We start from the raw sequence: 19,724 nt of genomic DNA on the forward strand, positions 1-19,724 counted from the left end.
CTACTTATGCATCTTATGTTTCCAGCAGTTGCAAATTTGTGGTTTAATTTTAAACACAGTGTGTAAAAAGCGGGGGAAAATCCACACAAACCACAGCTTATCCTATAAATGATCTTATATTGCCAAGCTGAGCCCTACTAGCTTGGGCTTCTTCTACCAGCTGAAATGAAATGGTGATACCCCATAATAAACATCCCCAGAACCATCATGCATTTTTCAGAGTTAAATATCAGAGGGACAATTATCAGTGGATTTCTCTAGGTAAGATTATGTGCTATACAGAATTTGGCTCCTAACATACAATGGTCAAGCATAGACTATAAAATGTCTAAGCTACCTCAAACATGGAACTGCATTTTGCTTTTACCTACTGTCATTGTTAAGGCAAGAGTTAAAAATCATTGATGTACAGGAAAAACCTCTGGACTCTTGTGGACAAAGGACTCTGACATATGCCTAGCAGCAGAGTGGGGGCTATCTAGTTTATTGCACTAACTGCAACATGCATGATTACCTGCCTTGTGGGCAGGTGGTGTATGTGTGCATGTGGTGCAAGGAGCTCGTGGCCCTCATAGACTGAGTACGGGCTCTGGAGACCAGAGTGGCTGCACTGGAGGAGCTCAGGGAGACCAATCAATGTACATAGAGAAGACTTTGTCAGGATACAGTAGAGTGGTCTCACCCCAAGTATGAGAGCCTCTGTGCTGTTGAGGAGGATGGAAGTCTCAGGGAAGAAGAACATCAAAGTGTAGCGGAGGGAAATAATTCCATAGTTGGCTCCCTTCCTTCAGATGATATCATGGTATCCTCTCACACTGAGGATACCTGTCTACGGGAGGGAACCCCAGTTATTAGGAAGAGAGAGGTAATAGTTATGGGGGATTCCATCATTAGAAACATAGATAGCTGGGTTAGTGATGACCGGGAGAGCGGCCTGCTGAATTGCCTACTGGGAGCGTAGGTTGCGGATCTCTTCAGACACCTAGATAGGCTTATGTGTAGTGCTTGGGAGGAGCCAGTGGTCATGGTACATATACCAATGGACATAGGGAAAGGTAGGACAGAGATCCTAGAGCAGGGGTGGGCAAAATATGGCCCTTCAGATGTTTTAATCCGGCCCTCAAGCTTCCGCCGGGGAGCAGGGTCCGGGGCTTGCCCCACTCCGTGTTGTGGCTCCGCATGGCTCCCGGAAGCAGTGGCATGTCCTCCCTCCGGCTCCTACGCGCAGGGGCAGCCAGGGGACTCCACACACTGTCCCTAGTCCCAAGTGCTGCCCCCGTTGCTCCGATTGGCTAGGAACCGCGGCCAATGGGAGCTGCAGGGGAGGCACCTGTGGATGGGGCAGCATGCAGAGCCGCCTGGCCACGCAGGAGCCAGAGGGGGGACATGCCGCTGCTTCTGGGAGCTGCTTGAGGTAAGCGCCACCCGGAGCCTGGACCCCTGAGCCTCCGAGCCCCAACCCCCTGCCCTAGCACTGACCCCCCTCCTGCCCTCTGAGCCCCTCGGTCCCAGCCCAAAGCAACCTCCTGCAACCCCAACCCCTCATCCCCAGAGCCAACACCCCCAACTGGAGCCCTCACCCCCCCCCCCCCCCGCACCACAACCCCCAATTTCATGAGCATTCATGGCCTGCCATACAATTTCCATACCCAGATGTGACCCTTGGGCCAAAAAGTTTGCCCACCCGTCCTAGACGCCAAATTTAGGCTGCTAGGTAAGAGATTGAAGTCCAGGACCTCCATGGTAATATTCTCTGAAATGTTTCCAGTTCCAAGTGCAGGGGCAGTTAGACAGGCAGAACTGCAGGGTCTCAATGTGTGGATGAGACGATGGTGGAGGGAGGAGGGGTTTAGGAACTCGGGAACCTTTTGGGAAAGGAGGAGCCTATACAGAAATAATGGGCTCTACCTAAACCAAAATGGAACCAGATTGCTGGCATGTAAAATTAAAAAGGTTGTAGAGCAGTTTTTAAACTAAGGGCTGGGGGAAAGCCGACAGGTGCAGGTGAGCACATGGTTCGGACAGAGAGATCCTTTAGAGAAGGCTCTATTAATGGAGATTCTCTATATCCTTTCCTGCTTACTAGGATGGAAATTGATAAAGTACAGGTAGGAACTGAAAAGAGAACAGTCGAATGAAAAAGTCCCATGTGATTACCTCACATAATGGCAGACAGCTAAAAAGTGACAATTTTTTAAGTGCTTGTATATAAATGCAAGAAATCTAAATACTAAAATGGGTGAACTTGAGTGCCTGGTATTAAATGAGGCTATTGGTATAACAGGCATCACAGAAACTTGGTGGAACTATGATAATCAGTGGAACACAGTAATGCTGTACAAGGGTACAAAATATATAGGAATGACAGTGTAGGCCATGATGGTGGGGGAGTGGCACTACATATGAAAGAAAGCATAGCGTCAAATAAGGTAAAAATCTTAAATGAATCAAACTGTACCATACAATCTCTATGGATAGAAATTACATGCTTGAATAATAAGAATATAGCACAGGGTAGGCAACCTATGGCATGTGTGCCGAAGGCGGCATGCAAGCTGATTTTCAGTGGCACTCACACTGCCTGGGTCCTGGCCACCAGTCCGAGGGGGCTCTGCATTTTAATTTAATTTTAAATGAAGCTTCTTAAACATTTTAAAAACCTTATTTACTTTACATACAACAATAGTTTAGTTATATATTATAGACTTACAGAAAGAGACCTTCTAAAAATGTTAAAATGTATTACTGGCACGCGAAACCTTAAATTAAAGTGAATAAATGAAGACTCGGCACACCACTTATGAAAAGTTGCCGACCCCTGATTTATTATAGCAATAGGGATGTATTACTGATAACCTGACCAGGATGGTGACGGTGATGCGAAATACTCCAGGAGATTAAAGACGCTATAATAGAAAACTTAATAATAATGGGGCTTTTCAACTATCCAAACACAAGGAGAGAGAGAAACTCAGAACAAGTTATTTCATACTTGCCTTTCCAAAACTGATTTTTAGAATCTGCTATGTGCTATTGTTTGGCTCCTGACTGTTTTGAAACCCTGGTGTGCATCTTTCTGGGATGTGCCTGTCCCCAGAAACTGCTGGAGTTACAGAACAAATGGCTAAGGATTCATGAAAGTAGCAGTTTTGAAAAAGTTTCTAAATCTCTCTCTCTCTCTTATGTACTTATAGGAACTCCGTCATCACAGTAACCACACCTCACAATCTTTAATAGATGTAATCCTCCAACAACTCTGTGTGGTAGGGGAGTACTATTATCCCGATTTGTAAAACTGAGGTGCAGGAGACTAAGCAACTTCGAAAGCTTATGCTCTAATAAATTTGTTAGTCTCTAAGGTGCCACAAGTACTCCTGTTCTTTTTGCGGATACAGACTAACACGGCTGCTACTCTACAACTTGTCTAAAGTCACACAAGAAGTCTGCGCTGGAGTGGGGAACTGAACCTCGGTCTTCTGATTCCCTGGCTAGCACACTAAATACTGGACTCATCCTTCCTCCCTAAATATATAGTATAAAAGGCATGCACAGTCTACCCTCTTGGAATATAAAATATTGGCAGGTTTCCAGAATCTTTCAATATACCTTTAAACCACTACTTAATACCCCTATTATGGGCCAGACCCACTGGATAGAGAGAAATTACTGGTACTTTTGACGTCCCAGAGTACCATATTCTGTGCTGTGACAGCAATTAGAACCTAAAGAATTTTTTTAAAAAGCACATTTAGAATTTATCTGTTGAATGCCTTATTACAGATGCTATTTGGGAGATTCAGCTGTAATTGTACAATTTAATTAATTTTCCAAAAGCCTTCATACTTCATTTTTAGGCAAGGGAGATATTTGGGGCTAGACTGCACTGACAAGTTGTCCCTTCAATTTCTGGTGTTCTTAGAACATAAGAACATAACATAAGAACGGCCGTACCGGGTCAGACCAAAGGTCCATCTAGCCCAGTATCCTGTCTACCAACAGTGGCCAATGCCAGGTGCCCCAGAGGGAGTGGACCAACAGGCAATGATCAAGTGATCTCTTTCCTGCCATCCATCTCCATCCTCTGACAAACAGAGGCTAGGGACACCATTCCTTACCCATCCTGGCTAATAGCCATTAATGGACTTAACCACCATGAATTTATCCACATCTCTTTTAAACGCTGTTATAGTCCTAGCCTTCACAACCTCCTCAGGCAAGGAGTTCCACAAGTTGACTGTGCGCTGCGTGAAGAAGAACTTCCTTGTATTTGTTTTAAACCTGCTGTCTATTAATTTCATTTGGTGACCCCTAGTTCTTGTATTATGGGAATAAGTAAATAACTTTTCCTTATCCACTTTCTCCACATCACTCATGATTTTATATACCTCTATCATATCCCTCCTTAGTCTCCTCTTTTCCAAGCTGAAGAGTCCTAGCCTCTTTAATCTCTCCTCATATGGGACCCATTCCAAACCCCTAGTCATTTTAGTTGCCCTTTTCTGAACCTTTTCTAGTGCCTGTATATCTTTTTTTAGATGAGGAGACCACATCTGTACGCAGTATTCGAGATGTGGGCGTACCATCGATTTATATAAGGGCAATAATATATTCTCAGTCTTATTCTCTATCGCCTTTTTAATGATCCCTAACATCCTGTTTGCTTTTTTGACCGCCTCTGCACACTGCGCGGACATCAGAGAACTATCCACAATGACTCCAAGATCTTTTTCCTGACTTGTTGTAGCTAAATTAGCCCCCATCATATTGTATGTATAGTTGGGGTTATTTTTTCCAATGTGCATTACTTTACATTTATCCACATTAAATTTCATTTGCCATTTAGTTGCCCAATCACTTAGTTTTGTGAGATCTTTTTGAAGTTCATCACAGTCTGCTTTGGTCTTAACTATCTTGAGCAGTTTCGTATCATCTGCAAACTTTGCCACCTCACTGTTTACCCCTTTCTCCAGATCATTTATAAATAAGTTGAATAGCATTGGTCCGAGGACTGACCCTTGGGGAACACCACTAGTTACCCCTCTCCATTCTGAGAATTTACCATTAATTCCTACCCTTTGTTCCCGGTCTTTTAACCAGTTATCAATCCATGAAAGGACCTTCCCTTTTATCCCTTGACAACTTACTTTACTTAAGAGCCTTTGGTGAGGGACCTTGTCAAAGGCTTTCTGGAAATCTAAGTACACTATGTCCACTGGATCCCCCTTGTCCACATGTTTGTTGACCCCTTCAAAGGACTCTAATAGATTAGTAAGACACGATTTCCCTTTACAGAAACCATGTTGACTATTGCTCAACAGTTTATGTTTTTCTATGTGTCTGACTATTTTATTCTTAACTATTGTTTCGACTAATTTGCCCGGTACCGACGTTAGACTTATCGGTCTGTAATTGCCAGGATCACCTCTAGAGCCCTTTTTAAATATTGGCGTTACATTAGCTAACTTCCAGTCATTGGGTATAGAAGCCAATTTAAAGGACAGGTTACAAACCTTAGTTAATAGTTCCACAACTTCACATTTGAGTTCTTTCAGAACTCTTGGGTGAATGCCATCTGGTCCCGGTGACTTGTTAATGTTATGTTTATCAATTAATTCCAAAACCTCCTCTAGTGACACTTCAATCTGTGACAGTTCCTCAGATTTGTCACCTACAAAAGCCAGCTCAGGTTTGGGAATCTCCCTAACATCCTCAGCCGTGAAGATTGAAGCAAAGAATCCATTTAGTTTCTCCGCAATGACTTTATCGTCTTTAAACGCTCCTTTTGTATCTCGATCATCAAGGGGCCCCACTGGTTGTTTAGCAGGCTTCCTGCTTCTGATGTACTTAAAAAACATTTTGTTATTACCTTTGGAGTTTTTGGTTAGCCATTCTTCAAACTCCTCTTTGGCTTTTCTTATTACATTCTTGCACTTAATTTGGCAGCGTTTATGCTCCTTTCTATTTGCCTCACTAGGATTTGACTTCCACTTTTTAAGCAGAAACTTCCACTTAATAAAATATAATGGAAGGCACTTTATAAATATCATTGACCACAGAAACTTGGCTCACTATAGGGATCTAAACTATTTTTGTCTGCATGTCTTCTTTCCCAAACTTCGGTGCCTGGCAGTGGAAACAAACTAGTTAAGCAGAGAGTTGCTCAGGGGTCAACCACATGCAGCTCCCTCTTCTGAGAAAAACAGTTAAATCAATTCAGTTGTGCGAGTGAGAGAAAACTAGGGAAGAGACAAAGGGGGCAAACTCCTCCCTGACTTTCAGAATATCAGAAGAGAGCCACTGATACAGTATTTTGTCCAGAACTCAGTCACGAGAGCTCCACAAAGAAACAAAGAGCATCTCTGGTATGGACAAGAAAATGATCGAATATCAAACATTCCATTTTGTTTTCAGAATTCCCATAATTAGCACTGCCACCGCCACCAGAGGCTTTGAAACTGGACTATAGTTTACCACAGGTGTGCAACCATAGCCAAACATTTTCTCCTGTTGGAACTCACCAGCCTGAGCTAATAGTCTGTCTTGGACGGGTCATTTGATTAGATGAGGACTCCGCTTCCAGTCCCTAGCTATTTCATAACTGAACTTACGGCTGAGCTGCACCAACAAAATAAAATATTGGGGCATAATTTGGGATGCACAAGAGATCTTACTATATGGCCTACATCATATACAACAGGTCTGTAACATAACAAATCCAGCCTGTTGAGGGTGCAGGCACACAAGCTGTAACACACTTCATTATGGAATTAGAGATGCTGGGCATCTTGCAGAGGGTCTGGTTGGTCTCCAAATGTACAATTTAATAGATAAGAATAAGATGTTTCCCAATTGCTAAGAAACTGCAAAACATCTTCAAATGGCACGATGTTAGCTTTCCTGTTTCTCTTAATGAAGAGGAATAGCACCCCAACACATTCAGATCCTGCCAATGGATGTGTTTTCCTTTTAGTTAAATATTTTTACATGGTACTGTGATGAATTGGGCATAAGTCTATACAATTTATGAAATCTGCGCAAGATTATGAACCTTTGCGCCTGTCAGGCTACAAACTCCATTTGGAACGTGCAGACTTTTGCCTTCTCTCTCTCTCTCTGGTCTGTATGGTCTCCATGGCTGGTGGCAAAAGAACAATAATGACTCTTGAACACCCAGTCGTTGGAAATCTATTTACTGTAGACAAAAGATTGGTCCTTGCCCAGAAGAACAGGGTAAGCAGGGGGAAGTCCACTTGGCAACAAAGTCAACTGACAGAGTTTGTGCTCATATGGAGTAAATGGCAAGGGTGCCACCTGACACATGGGGGCTAAAGGTTTTAAAAGGGCAGAGGCTAGTCTGCTCTGGGGTCCATTTTCTCCAGTACATGAGGGAGAGATCATTCACCATGTGACACCCTGCCTCCCTACCTTTCTGGACTCAAGATGGTTCCCCAAGAGCTCACAAGATAAGAGTGAGATAGAAAATGAGGGATATTGCAGTTTCAGATACTTATTGTTTTGTATGATCTGTACTTAAGAGCATAAAGGTGTTGAGACTGGGTAAAGTGTGTGTTTTGACTGCTTCACAACTACCGTGTGCCCCATAGACAGAGTTAAACTGTAACCAGAAGCTCCACACCCTTGGTGGAGCTCTGGGAGAGGGGCAAGTTTAAGTACCAGGGAATCTGAAGGGAGAAGCGCTGCGTCCAGATAGGCTAGTGTCTGGACAGGAGGTTCTGACACTTGGAGGGGTACCAGATAGGTCTGCACTATGTGAGTGTCCCTAGAGACCCCAAGATTAGGGCAGTGGCTGGACTCCGTTCAGGCTCCAGGAGCTTGAAACACCCTGGGATTCCAGAGCATCAGAAGCTTGGAGTCCCCTCATAGCAGCACTGGTGGGCAGTTAGGAAGGGGCTCTCCCTAGGATAATGGACAGGTACATAATGAGGACTTTAGCACCTGGTTTTCATTTCCAAGACAGAGCATTCTTCAGACATAAAATTCAAGTATACTATTTTGAAACAATGGAAATTTCTTATCAAGAACAGGTGCTCCTCATTATACACCATGCTTCAGTCTAGCTTGTAAAAAGTAAACAATAAACCAAAAAAATAAAATTAAAAAAGGAGAGATCTATAGTCTTGCTGTTCAGTGCTTAGAAGTTTGAGTGCAAATCTGGACAGACAGAAGTCTTGTCACAATGAAGGATCTGGTCACTAACTGGTTCTATTTCCCTGGTTCTCTTACACAAGCTAGTTCTGTGAAATTTACACTTGGTGGGCATATAACTCAGAGTCATCTGCAACTGCATCAAAACATATTTCTTATCTCTTCAAAACAACTAAAAGAGAGCCACTTTTGAGAGATGAAAGGGTCACACCCATTTATTTCCGGTGCGGTGGAAAGAAAGTTAATATAAAACTGGAAACAGCTTCTTCTTTTTCTAATTTTTGAATAGCCTGTGGTTACAATATATTGCACATGCAGGCATTTTGACACTTGCCAATGATTAACTTTACTGAACTTATTTACATGCACCTAGCAAAGAGAGGAGTTGAGCATAATGAATGCAGACGCTGCACAATGAGTTCATTATATTTGAAACTAGCAATGTTTAACACAGCAGATAATTCTATACATCATTTGAACAATACTATTATACACAATCTTTTTTAAAATCAGTTTACTAGCCTTTGTTATGCTCAACTTCCACCCCAGAAGCCTAAAGAACCTTATCTCATAAATCAGAGCCATAAAACCTTAATCCAAGCAATCTAATTTGCATATGTAAGAGAAGGTTACTTACCATAACTGGAGGTTCTTCGATATGTGTAGTCCCTATCTGGATTCCAAATGTGGGTACGCATGTGCGCCATGCGCCGGAACTGTTCATAGTAGTGTCCATTGACCTGCACGTGCGTCATGTGTTGACCATGTGGTGCGTCTGAGGCTCTAAGAGGCTGTAAGAGGCTCCATCCTCTCTGCTCCGGGCTCCTCTGCTTCCTGATAAGAGGGAACTGGAGCGTGAGATTGGAATCCAGATAGGGACCACGGATCTCAAAGAACCTCCAGTTACGGTAAGTAACCTTCTCTTCTTCTTCGAGTGATGGTCACTATGTGGATTCCAAACGTGGGAGAGTAGCAAGCAGTGGTCAGCGTGGAGGCGGGCGCGAGGTCTCACCAGAAGACACAGTCTGAAGGACGGCCTGGCTGACAGAAGCATCCAATGCCGAGGCGCAGGTGATGGCGTAATGGGTGGAAAAGGTGTGAACAGAAGCCCAAGTGGCTGTCTTACAAATGTCATTATAGGGAACATCTGCCAGGAAGGCCAATATTGCAGTATATGCCCGGGCAGAGTGGGCCGTTACTCCCTGAGCGGGGGGTGACTCAGGAGACCGTATAGCAGTCCATGATGCAATGGGTGATCCACTTGGAGAGTCACTGTGAAGAGAGGGCACAACCCCGGCAGCACTTCACGATGGCGATGAAGAGAAGATGTTCAGAAGGCGCAGGTGCACTGGAGATAAAAAGCCAATGCCCAGCGAACATTGAGAGCCTAGAATGCATGCTCCCTGGGAGAGGTGTACGGTTTAGCATAAAAGACCAGGAGGTGCATGCACTAGTTAAGGTGAAACGGGGAGGCCACCTTGGGTAGGAACTTGGGATAGAGGTGGAGGGACATCTTGTCTTTGTGGAAGATGGTGAATCCGCCATCATGGCTGCAAGTTCGCTAACTCACCATGTGGAGGTAATGGCCAGAAGAAAGATCACTTTATGGAGAGGTGGGCGAGAGAGCAGATTGCCAGGTGTTCAAAGGTTGGATTAGTGAGGGCAGAGAGAACAAGGTTGAGGTCCCAGGAGCGGGTAGATTTATGCACAATGGGGAAAGCATTGAGAAGGCCACGGAGGATGTGGGAGGTGTTTGGGTGCGTGAAGACATAGGAGCCATCTACAGGGGGAAGAAAAACGCTAATAGTCATCAGGTGCACATGGACGGAGGAGTGGGAGAGGCCCAACTGGCAGAGGTGGAGGAGGTGGTCTAGAAGAACAGGAATAGAAGTGGAGTCGATGGAGTGATGGTGATGGCGCGCCCACATAGTGAAAATGCCACTTGGCCTGATAACAGGCCTGAGCGGATGGACATCAGCTCTGTGTAAGGAGGTCATGGACGGGGGAAGAGCAGGAGTCATCTATGCATGAACTCCATCCAAATACCAGGCCGTGAGATGGAGAGGGCCCAGGCTGGGGTGACGCAGGCAGCTGTATGCTTACATGAGGAGATTCGGGAGGACCGGAAGACGGACTGGTGGGTGAACAGAGAGGTGAAGGAGATCTGTATACCAATACTGGCGAGGCCAGGAGAGGGCAATTAGAATGAGCATTGCCCGGTCACAGCAGACCTTGTGCAGGACTTGGGGAAGCAAAGGGACAGATGGAAAGGCATAACAGAGGTCGGTGATCCATGGGAGGAGGGCCCGGGCTGAGAGCACCCCTGGAGAAAAAAAAGAGGGGAAGTTTGTAGTTATCCAGGGTCGAAAAGAAGTCCCAGTGCAGCATTCCCTGGAAGAGATAGCAGAGAGTGGGGTCGTGGAGTTCCCACTCTTGGCTGACATGGAAGGAACGGCCAAGAATGTCTGCCAAGGAGTCACTGGTGCCTGGGAGGTGAACAACATGCACAGTGATCCTGTCCTGGAGGTACCAAGTCTCCTTGCATAGGGAGGAGGATCTGGCTCCGCCCTGCTTGTTGATATAGACAACCACAGTCATGTTGTTGGACAGTAACTGAACATGCTGCGATTGGAGGAAGAGTAAGAGACCTCGACAGGGAAGACGGACAGTGCAGAGTTCTAGGATGCTGAGGTGCATCTACGCCTCCCTAAGCGACTAGAGGCCCTGAGCCATGTGACCGTCCAGATGAGCGCCCCAGCCAATGAGTGAGGCATCCATGCTGAGGGTGGTATGGGGTAGGGGTGTATGTGAAAGGGACGCTGGCTAAGACCGCTGATGGGCTGCACAACCAGGTGAGAGGCGAGGACAGAGGAAGGGATCAAGATTGGTTTGCCGAGGCTGTCTGACTGAGTGAGGATCGTAGACAGAGTGGAGCCACAGTTGAAGGCAACGCATATAGAGGCAGGCATATGGCGTGATGGAGGTGCAGGCAGCCATATGGCCAAGGAAGGAGAGGCACTGACGGACTCAGGTGCGTGGACAACGATGAAGCCGCGCAACGAGAGCGGTGAGAGCAGCGAAAGTGTCTGAGGGAAGAAAGGCTCGGGCTGCGACAGAGTCCAGGTGAGCCTCTATGAAAGCAAGCATGCGAGTAGGGGTGAGGACCGATTTTTCTTCGTTGATACAGATCCCCAAGGTGTCAAGGAGGGTGCATAGGGTCCACATGGTGGTGAGGAGGTGGGCTCAGGATGGTGACACAAGGAGCCAGTCGTCCAGATAGGGAAACACAGAGCGATCCAGGTGACGCATGTGGGCTGCCACGACGGTGAAAACCTTCATAAAGACACAGGGGACGGTGGCAATCCCAAAAGGGAGGACCCAGAATTAGTAGTGGGAAGAGCCCACCATGAAGCCAAGGAATTTGCCATGAGCAGGGTGGCTGTCCACATGGAAATAAGGATATGAAGGATATCCTTCATATCGAGAGCCGCGGACCAGGACCCAGGGGGAAGTGACTGGATGATGATGGGGAGCGTGACCATCCGGAAGCAGAATCTGTGGATGAAATTTGTTCAGCAACTGACGATCCAAAATGGGATAGAGACCTCCTCCCTTCTTCGGTACAAGGAAGTAAGGGGAGTAGAAACCACGGCCGTGGTAGTGCTGTGGAACAGGTAGTATGGCACCCTTGTGGAGTAGGGCACACGATTCCTCTTGAAGAAGATGGTATTGGGAGGGATCTCCTGAAAGCTCCACGGGAGGATAATGGGGAGAGGAGGAGAGAAATTCTATGAGGTAGCCCTGATGAACAATGTCCAGCACCCAGTGATCTGAGGTAATCACATGTGCAAAAAGGGCGAGATGACACCTGAAAACAATCGGAGTGGGAGTTGGGAGGAGGGTTCACGAGGCTCGGGGAAACAGTCAAAAGGACTGTTTAGAGGATGGTTGTGGGACAGCAGAAGCAGCATAGGCAGCAGGCTGGTGATACTGAGAAGGTTCTGGGGGACACTGAGGATATGGCTGATAGGTGGCACAAGGGCGGGATCTGAAGGATGATCTCTGTTGCCTGTGGGTTGCGGCTGAGGCTATATACCCAATAATGGGAGGATGGCATGAGAGTCATTATGGGAGGATGGGGACTCATCAGTCTTGTCTCTACACAGTTTGTTGTTATGGAAGGGGAAGTTCTCAAGCGTAGTCTGAACCACCTTCAGAAATCTGCTAGATCGTAGCCAGGAATCAAGGCAGAGGACAACTCCCGAGGCCAGAGAGCAGGATGCAGTATCAGCAGCATCAACCACCGCCTGGAGAGTCATCTGGGCAACCAACTTGCCTTCATCCAGAAACTGGTGGAAGTCCTGCTGCTTCTCCAGAAGGAGGAAGGCTTTGAAGTCTGTGAACCTCAAGTACAAGAGAAAGTCGCACGTGGCCAGGATGGCCTGGTAGCTTTCAATTTGGAATTGGAGGCCCGGAGAAGAGTAGGTCTTGCGGTCTAGCAGGTCTAACTTCTTGGTGGCACGATTGGGGGCGGGGGGAAGTAGATTTAAAATGCTGCTGTCTGGCGTGTTCAATCACCATGTGGACTACAAGAGAGTTAGGAGGCGGTGGGTAAAAAGGAAGTCAGTCCTTTTGGAGGGGACGAAATAATGACATTCTGCCCACTTGGGAGTAGGGGCACAAGAAGCCAGGGTGTGCCAGACTGTCTGGGATGGTTGTAAAATGGCCTCATGAATAGGCAGGGTGCTGCAGGAAGGCCCGGGGGGTTGCAGTTTGTCCAGGAACTGGTTCTGGGGGGTCCTGTATGTCCTCCACAGTCAGGTAGAGGGCCATAGCCATGCAATGAAGGAGATGGTCATCGGGGTGGGGGGTGGGGCAGAATAAGCACATCATCTGGGGAGGAGGTGGTGCAAGTAGGGACCGGAGGGTCTGATGGTACTGCCAGTGCCTGAATTCCTGGGGCTCCGCACAGATGGAGGGAGGGACGTTGTGTGTAGGGGACAGCTGGTGGTGAGGGCATGGATGTTCCCCACGGTCATGGTAGGGGTCACAAGTGCCCAGTAGGGCCAAGCATAGGGTTTGCCGGGCATCGGCAGTGCCCGCAGATAGTAGTACCACAGGTCGACCAGCAAGGTGTAGAGTGGTTGATATGGATGGCGCCGTGGCTCAGGATTATACGACCATGCGTGCAAAAAGGTAGAATCCAGTTCAGAGGACCACTCGGAAGCAGAAGAGGGGTTCAGGGGGGCAGAGCCATCAGGACAGCTGGAGTTGGCGGTGTGGGGTGAACCGAAGGTGGACAGTCCAGGAGCAAGAGAGGTTCCTCCGTGGAAGGGCCTGGTGAAGAGAGGCAGAGCAGAACAGGAGGCTGAAGGAGAAGCGGTTCATCCATGGGAGACGGCAGTCTGGGAGCGAGCGGAGGCCCAGAGCGTGGAGGGGAGCCATCATACTGTAACAATAGTTCAGCCGTCAGCGTGAGAGGAGACTGGCATCCCAGTGTATGCAGGATTGGATGTGCAAGTCCAGACAGTCCTGGAGTAGTGGACGGAGCCAGAGTGGACAGCAGTGGACCAGTCACTGCAGCCAGTGGCAGGACCGATGGAGCACTGTGCTTCGACTTATGGTCTGAGATGGATTTCTTCGATGCTGGAGCATCCGGATCAATGCGTGACTTCTCATGTGACCAAGCATAGCTCAGAGAGGCAACACTGCGTTTAGAGGCAGTCCTCGTCGGTGAACCGCCTTTATGCCCATGGTTGTGCATCTTATGAGCACAATGGGTCTTGGTCAGTTGTGGTGGTGCCGTCACTGCCAGCTGGGAAGGACCAAGATAGGTGCACACCGCTGGTGTGGAGCATTGGGCCGTCGAATCCACAGGCTCCAGATCCAGTTGTGCACATGGGCACATTGCCTCCTCCATAAGGTACCTGCGGAGGCAAAGTTCCCTGGCTTCACGAGTTCAAGCCAGAAAGGAGCGGCAGATGGAGCAGTGGGAGGCAATATGGGCGTTACCCAAGCAGTAGAGACAACATTGGTGCTCGTCACTCACAGAGAAGGAGCATGGGCACAAGGGACAGTATTTGAAGCCAGCTTGCCTGGGCATAGTCCTCGGGCTGGGGAAGGAATCGCTGCAAGGGGAGAAGTTCAACAAAGATAACCTATCTAACTAAGAATTAACAGACAACTATATACAACTAGAGAAAAAACTATGTACAATGAATGAAGAACAGTTCTCTTAGCAAACTAAGAGCACCGGGGAACAGGGGTTCCGACTCTGGCCACACAGTGGTAAGAAGGAACTGGAGTGGCGTTGACCCACACAGCCTCTTAAAGCCTTGGACGTACCACACGGTTCATGCATAACGCATGTGCAGTTCAACAGACATTACTATGAACAGTTCTGGCTCCAGTGCATGGCGCGCATGCGTATCCACATTTGGAATCCACATAGGGACCATCACGTGAAGAAAAAATTATTTGCACATGCAAATTTCAAAAACATTGTTTTACACAGACTAGCAGCTTCCTTGAGAGATAGATATTGGACAGACTGTCATACATGCAGTATTGTGAAGACATGGACAAAAAATATAATACAGAATAGTTCATTGCCAGCTCCGATTTGGGATGTGCTTCTGTTTAATGTTAAAACACAGCTGAGGCTATCAGAGCTATTTCAGAAACTGTGGAAGAAAATCAGCTCACTGGATTAGCACTACTAGCAGTGCATCGCAGTCAGCCTCTCTCATTAGAGAATGTGATTGACATCCTTGCAGTCACACCCGGACACCTAGATTTTGTACTTTAATATTCTGTGTAACATGTACTGATATAGACTTTTAACCTCATACACCTCTGTTACTTGGTAGGTAACCTGGGCCCCTTCTTAGGAAAATTCTGGTTGCGCTCTCTGTGATTTTTGGAAGGACATTCTAAATGTCAGGCTCATGCACGCTACACCCTATGCATTGCTAGCTCCACAATCCCCAGCTATTGTAATGCAGAGAAACAGTTTTTCAGAGAATGATGGCCCAGCTTTTTCATCCAGAAGACAGAACCAGTGCATGAAGCAGGGCAGCAGTGATGTGCTGATCAGACAGTGGTTGTTTATTAGATGGACTGCTGCATTTTGTGTTGGCTGTTGCTTCTTGGTGGACATCACCTTCAGTCCCAAGCTCAGTGAATTGCAAAAGCCTCTGGAGGCAATGAATGCATGGAGCACCATCACAAAGTCCAGATTCAACAGGAAGCAGCACAGCCTCCCGGCCACTGTCATTATCTAGCTCTTCAGGCACAACAAAGAGCCCAGCAGAACCCCACAACTGCGTGTTACCATGACAAATGGAATTCAGCAACCCTTAATTGAGGGCGTTGGTATAGCTTTGGAAAATTCTTCAGAATGTTTCCTTCTTACTAACATTAATACAGTCTTGCCTATGTATTGCTTCACATAATTTTTCTTCATCCTGTTGCTGCTCTCAGGCACGGAGATATGGGGATCATCACACTGTCTACACTAAAATAACAGGAGTACTTGTGGCACCTTAGAGACTAACAAATTTATTAGAGCATAAGCTTTCGTGGGCTATGAAACTAGCTATTTCCCACACTGGAGTTCATAATGTCCCACATATTCCCCCTAAAGGTAAGGAATAGGAATAGATGTTTAATAGGAAAAGAGAAGATTGGGTCTTCAAGGACTCCGTAATTGAGCTCTCTCAAGGAAGAGCAACTGCCCACCATCATGGCTCTGAGAGAAGTGAGCTAAGTTATCTCAGTGCAATTCTGCTCACCCCACCAGGTCACTCAACAGATCCTCATAATGATCTGAGTTGAAAGCTGCATTACTAGCATGATTGGATGTCCATTGTCCAGGGACAAAGACAACTCTGGAGTTTATGTCCACTGGTTTGCTTTAGTATTCTGAACTTACAAAGGAGCACTTTAGAAACATAAGTTAGTACCCAGCTCCACCATGAATTAATTAGGCAAATATTTCCACAAGTCTTAACCCTAATCTATTAGGCGACAGGGCTACCTAGGCAAGTCATGTAGACCAAACTCTTAAGCAGCATCCACTAACTTTGCTATACAAAATTGGAAAGACCTGTTAAGGCCACTGACTGACAGAGGTGGGACTAGGACTCAGGAGTTCTTGGCACCTAGCCCTGTGCTTAATCCACTAGATTTTATGGTTCTGGGGACCATTGCCAGAATATTTAAGTGCTAGTTCACACGCTAAAGGGGCTTCTTGTTTGCACACTACAGGGTTGGGTTTTTTTGCACGTTTCAGTGTGAATAATTATCAGCCACTTTCTAGAACAGTTTTGAGGAGAGAGAGACACAAAGGAAAATGAATTGATTAAACATTTTACACATATTTTTCACCAGTTTTGTTAAACATATTCCACACTTCATCTTCTCCCCTAACAAATGTATAAAATTCATTTTCAAAAAAGAGGTACAGCTGAGACACCTACCACAAGTACAAATCAGCTTTTGTTTTACTCCTTTTGTTGGACAGCCTTCTCCTTACATAGCAGTCCTCACAGAGTATTTCCAAGTCTGCCCACCATTATAGTGGGGAACATAAAAATCTCTTGTAATATATTCTAACAAACCTTACATGAGAAGTTTAAGCAACAGGGTGAAATTGTCCAAATGCTATCCATATTTCTACTAGTTGTAATAACTGCTTATCACAGAAGCCAGAAACAGCTTTTACCATTTTTTTATAAAGATCCAAACAGAGGAAGTGATAAGCAGTACAAAAAAATCACAAACAGTACATGCTTTCCAGCTAATGTTATGCTCTCATTATCCTCAAACTAGAATATTTCACAAACCTTTGCTTTATTACCTCAGAACTTCAGTAACAAATTATCAGTGTTCTCCTAGAGAGTCTCCTTGGTCTAATATAGTTCCCACAGGCAAACTGCATGTCAATATTACAGCAAAATCAACATGGCTGAGTACTATGCAAATATTGGCTCATGTCAGCTGATAAATTATAAGGGAAAGTTTTCATATCCTGCAGGAAATAAACACTAATACAATCTATTGTTTTAAAACTACTGCCACAAGAGCTTTCTAGGTGAGAAGAAAAGAAGAAGAGAGAAGCGAGAGTAAACAAAATAGATTTCAATGCCCTTAAAAGCCTTTCTGTGATGTAGACACACAAAGGATCAATATTTTACCAGAGAACGTTACAGACTGAACTGGAACAGCAATTACCACAATGCCGTCATATCATGCTCATAATTGTAGGTTACCCAACTTTGGTTTTTTGGAATAAGCAAAACTACATATATTTTAAAGTACAGTGTAAGTATGCTTCACTGCATAGTACATACACCTAAAACACATGTCTACAGAATCAGTGATGAGCTGCAAAAAATTTTAGGAACCGGTTCCCTACCGGGTCTTCGGCGGCACGGTGGTGGCGGGTCCTTCAGTGCCGGAGCGAGTGAAGGACCCGCTGCCGAAGTGCCACCGAAGACCCGGTAGGGAACTGCCTGGTGAGTACAAGCCCCACCCCCCTCCCAAAACAGCCTATCCCCCCCACATCCGACCCCCACCCATGTCCTGCCCCCAACTGCCCCCCTCAGAACCCGCAACCCATCAACCCCCCTGCTCCTTGTCCCCTGACCACTCCTTCCCGAGACCTCCCACCCTAACTGCCCCCCAGAACCCCACCCCCTACCCAACTCGCCCTGCTCCCTGTCCCCTGATTGCCCCGACCACATCCACCACCACCCCGACAGACCCCCGGAACTCCCACCTACCCAACCTCCTCCCCGTCCCCTGACCGCCCCCCCAGAACCTCTGCCCCATTCAACCCCCCCCCCCCATGCCCGGGACTCACTGCCCCTTATCCAACCCCCCTGGCCCCAGCCCCTTACCATGCCGCTTACCCCCGCCTCTCCCCTCTCCCAGAGCCTCAGCGCGCGGCGTCCAGGAGCAGCCCTGGACAGCGCTGCAGTGGCGTGGTGGCTCCACCAGGGCCTGAGCTCCCGCCACTCAGCCCGGAGCTCGCAGCTCCACCTCGGCATTACCACGTGGCTCTGAGCGGGTAAGTGGCATGGTAAGAGGCCAGGGCCGGGGGGGTTGGATAAGGGGCAGGGAGTCCTGGGGACAGGGAGCGGAGGGGTGGGGGTTGGATGGGGCAGAGGTTCTGGAGGGTGGTCAGGGGATGGGGAACCGGGGGGTTGGGTGGGGGGGAGCTCACAGCCGCCCCCCCCTCCCCTACCTTGCCAGCGGCTGCTCAAAGCGGCAGGTCTGGGGAGCTGAGCTGCTGGCGGCTCGGCACGCTGCGGCTCTGGGGGAGGGAGGGAAAGCGGGGGAGGGGCCGGGGGAGGTCCCAGCTGGGACTCCTGGGAGCTCAGGTGGGGGACAGGACGGTCCCACGGGTTGGATGTGGCCCGCGGACCGGTGTTTGCCCACCGGCCCGGCCCACCGGCGTCTAATTTTAGCAACTGGTTCTTGCGAACCGGCTCCAGCTCACCACTGTACAGAATATGTCTTATACACAGTATACACATTCATTTTCCTGTACACCGTGTGCACGCACACACTCACATGCAGATCAAAAAGCCAATATATGCCAAAAGCGATACCACACTGTGGTATCTGAGTAGCATTTCCCCATTCCATGCATAGGAAAACACTGCACTGTACTCAGACTGCAGTGTCTGGGGGCTCCTACGCTAATATTCATTGTTCGAAGGTGACCTACAATATTCAATTCTTATTTAAGGAAAATATTTGTTATTTTAAAAATGGAATCTGGTTCAAAAGTGGCCTAGCAGACACAAAAAGGAGCCATTAGAAAGCTGTCCCTGAAATCTACAGTTGCCTGGATATCAAAGAAGTTAGAGGGATAACTTGATTCTTGTTTCTTTTTAAAATTTTTATAAGATTCCAGTTTCTGATAGAGCACTCTCTAAATAGCATGCTTCCCCCCTCCCCACACAAACTTCTCAATACATTTTATAATGTATTTTCTGCTCCTTGTTGACATTAAGAGTTTTCCCAGGCAACAGAGAGTATGACTAAATAGGAGATCAGTGTAACTGACAACATGTGGAAAGCTGTCAAATGCACAAAGTAAGCTGAAAATACACAATTTTTTTTTCTTGATAACTTTCCATTTATTAAAGGCAAGGCTGACAGCACCACCTATTATTAAGGTTGCCACCTTTCTAAGACCCAGCACAGGCAACCTTAATTCTGGTACTTCCTAACTTTTGAGAGTTTGAATTTGGAAGCTTCATAATGTTCTTTTCACACAGTTTTTTTGTGTAATAATAATAATAATAATAATTTTAGGTGGCGCTTGTAACCCTGATTTTCAAGTTGACAGTGTCCCTTTAAGACTGAACAGTTATCTGCAAAACCTTCAGGATATTTAGTATTTTGTAGCTAGCCATCCTATTTCACACTATCCCTATAGTTTATATAGCTTTAACCATATGGTAAATTAGAAAAGTCTAGGTTGAAATCAATTAAATCAATAGAAAAAATTGACTTCAATGGACCAAAATTTCACCTCATATCAC

General features: G+C 46.7%; 1 protein-coding gene across 2 annotated transcripts in view; it reads right to left on the reverse strand.

Moving 5' to 3' along the window:
• RASA3 (RAS p21 protein activator 3) overlaps positions 1-19,724 on the reverse strand; it is a 248,415-nt gene that overhangs the window by 71,220 nt on the left and 157,471 nt on the right. The window lies entirely within an intron of this gene.

The sequence above is a fragment of the Terrapene carolina genome, unplaced genomic scaffold (assembly GCF_002925995.2).
Source record: "Terrapene carolina triunguis isolate 2854851 unplaced genomic scaffold, T_m_triunguis-2.0 Scaffold21, whole genome shotgun sequence".
Lineage (NCBI taxonomy): Eukaryota > Metazoa > Chordata > Testudines > Emydidae > Terrapene > Terrapene triunguis.